The sequence below is a fragment of the Aegilops tauschii genome, chromosome 7, assembly GCF_002575655.3.
Source record: "Aegilops tauschii subsp. strangulata cultivar AL8/78 chromosome 7, Aet v6.0, whole genome shotgun sequence".
In the NCBI taxonomy this organism is placed as follows: Eukaryota; Viridiplantae; Streptophyta; class Magnoliopsida; order Poales; family Poaceae; genus Aegilops; species Aegilops tauschii.
The window spans coordinates 18,074,714-18,077,695 of NC_053041.3; the positions used below are offsets into that span (position 1 = coordinate 18,074,714).

Genomic DNA, 2,982 nt, shown 5'->3' on the forward strand with positions numbered 1-2,982 from the left:
CATGATACTTAGAACAATCATCAGAACCACAAGAAAACAGAACACCTACAAGTATGAACAAGAAAAATGAGCAGATTAGCATGGAAGGAAAGAAGTAGGAGGAGGAGGACCATGGAGACGAATTGTTGTTGCTTGAGTTGCGACACCACCGACAAGGACGATGAGGAGGTGGCGAGAAGCGCAGCGTCGTCCCCCTTCCCTGCTGGAGTTACGCCGCCACCGACAAGGAGGATGTGGAGGTGGCAAGAAGCGCGGTGTCGTCCCCTTTCCGCATCCTCTAGTGGCCCCTGGCCCATCACCAGCCTTGCTACTCCTTCCTTCACCTCCATATCCCCTGACTGGTCACTAGCATCACTGCTCCTCCCCCCCCCCCCACCTCCGTTCATCACCTCAACTGCGCAGATTCTGCTGCATATCGTCCTCCGCGACCTGGAGTGACGCGCAACGAGAAGAGTGGCAGAGGATGAGGCTGGTGGGATGGGGAAGAGGAGGGGCTCGTGGTAGGTGCGGGGATGGAGGAAAGGGCGGCGACGCAACAGGAATCAGTGGAGAGGAGAGGAGGCGACGAAAGAGGAAGGAACGAGGGTCGCGGCGACGTAGGGATCCTAGGACGGGAGGCGATTGGGGCTTGTGGACGAGAGGGAATTGGGCTAGGTTTTCACTGCACCCTGATTTTGCACCACGCAGCCCGCAAAAAACCCACTGACTGACCTGTGGACCCTAGAGACGATGGAGCCCACCAGTCATTCAGCGTCAGCCGAAGTCATGTATGTTGATGGTTGACTAGTTGACAGCAAGGTAATAACGAATATAGTAAAACGATCGAGCGGGGGAAAATCAAGCCTCCTTTGGTTCATAGGGCAGGAAAATCGTAGGAATTGGAAAATCATAGGAAATGAGATGACATGTATCTCATATCATATGAGTAGGAATAAGAAAGGAGATACCCTTTGATTCACATCATAGTATTTTTTCCATTGAGTCTAGGCTAATGTTTATTTTCCTACGAAATGTGAAGGATTGGAAGAATTCCTCCATAGGAATAGGATTCCATTTCTATAGACGAAATGGCTCTAAAGGAATTTTTCCTATAGAAATCCTATCCCATGATATTCCTACAAGGTTTGTCTACACCAAAGGAGGCATCCCTCCGTTTACTTAGGCCATTCCCAATGCTCCATGGTGTACAGGTGCTTAGCATGCCACATAGGCAAATAATCTGATGTGGCAAGGTAGTTAATAGGAGAGAGAAGATCTTGATGACCCCATGAAGAACCAACGCCACGCGCGGGGACCTATGCAAAAGACTTAAATGAAAGAAGTTTGCCCTATGCATTGTGAACTTCATGTGCTAAACTACGTTCATTGTGAAGCTTAGATGGGGTTCCAAGAGTATTAAAGAGTTTAGCACATGAAGTTCACAAACTAAGCATCTATGCATTGTGAACTTCATGTGCTAAACTCTTAATACCCTTGGAACCCCATCTAAGCACCAATGCATTGGACATAGCCTTATACCAGGCCACTATGAAAAATACATATTGCATCTTTATAAGGCCACTAACACAAAACGAGGTAAAAATTAATAAGGTTTTCTCATACAAGCAAACATGTTTAATACCGCTTGCATGCAGTGATAATTTCACTCGCTACTTCCTTGCTCCCCTCGGTCTCCTATTCGCTTGCTATTTATCTCTTGAGAGGTGTCAGTGAGTTGGCTTCCCGTGGGAGTAACTGATAAGAATCTGAACACAATATTCAATACTGCCTTGTCTCATAATGTAACACATAACAAAAGACAATTAAAAGGATAAGTTTTCAGCTCTTGGTTGCTTAAATAGAAAGCAACAAAAGCAAAAGGCTGCATTTTTATGAACGCTATATTCCAACCAGCCACGATGATTTTGACCAAGAACCATGAAAGCTGCTAAACCCTTTTCCTACCCATTTCCGTTCATATACATGATCAGTTGGTTGGCATGGACCCTTACTAATGTACTCCCTTCTAGCCAGATCTGTAATGTCTGGATCCAAATTCTCAATAGGTATTCTCTTACCAGGATCTGGTTCGGTATCACCGGGCTTAAGTTGAGGTGTAACATGAGGAACATCATCATTTGCTGCAATTGAAGGGCCTGTTTCTGTTACTATGGAATCAGTGCTTTGTGGTTGAAAAAAAGATGTCAGTGTCCTGGTTCTTTGTTCATCTTGTGTTCCTGTAAATTTGAACAAAAAATAGGAAACTACTTTATAATGCAACAACAAAACAACTAATCAAAGTAGTATTTTGAAGCATCATTTTGAATGGAACTAATATATTGAAAGGGTAATTTGAAGCATTAATCCAGAGAGCAAAAACATCTAACCGTTGGTGCTGCCTGCTTTGTCAAAGGAAATTAGGATTTGGGAGTGGGAGTGGTCACTGGGCAGAGGAGGAATACCTGGCCGGCTGGCCGGATGGTGGCGGGAGGCCGGAGGCGGGGCGAGGTCGCCAGACGCCCGGACGAGCGATTGCGTGTGGCGTCGCTGAACGAGAGTCCGGGCGAGGTCGTGGGGCATTGGGGCGAGCGGTGCCGCTAAACGAGAGGCCGGGCGAGGTCGCCGGACGATCAGATCAGATGGACGAGGACGTCGCCTCGGCGGACGAGCAGATGGATGGGGACGGGGTCGCCGGATTTGACGAGTGGAGCGGTGAGCGGCGGCCGATGGGTGGCCTTTTCTCTGCTTCTGCTCTCCTGTTCGAACGGCGGCTGGCTGCGCTCGATGCGTTGGGTTCAGTCGGGCCGAGAGGGGCAGGTGCTGGGCTGGGCTGTGCCTACGCCCCAGGCCACTTCTGAAATTTTCTATAATATAGGCTAATTTTTTTGCCATGGCCTTGGTAGCCCGGGGCCCAGCTACGGCTTTGCATGCGTGTATCAATTGAAATTAAGGTGTACGTGCATGTTTTTTTGAGACAAATGAGTACGTGCATGTATCAACCGA

General features: G+C 48.0%; 1 long non-coding RNA gene across 1 annotated transcript; it reads right to left on the reverse strand.

The window, feature by feature from the left end:
• Positions 1-1,740: 1,740 nt before the first annotated feature.
• Positions 1,741-2,674, reverse strand: LOC123495030 (uncharacterized). The gene is made up of 2 exons (XR_012189721.1): positions 2,442-2,674; positions 1,741-2,216 (listed from the first exon to the last, which is right to left on the reverse strand). It is a non-coding gene; the product is annotated as an uncharacterized lncRNA (long non-coding RNA).
• Positions 2,675-2,982: the final 308 nt, after the last annotated feature.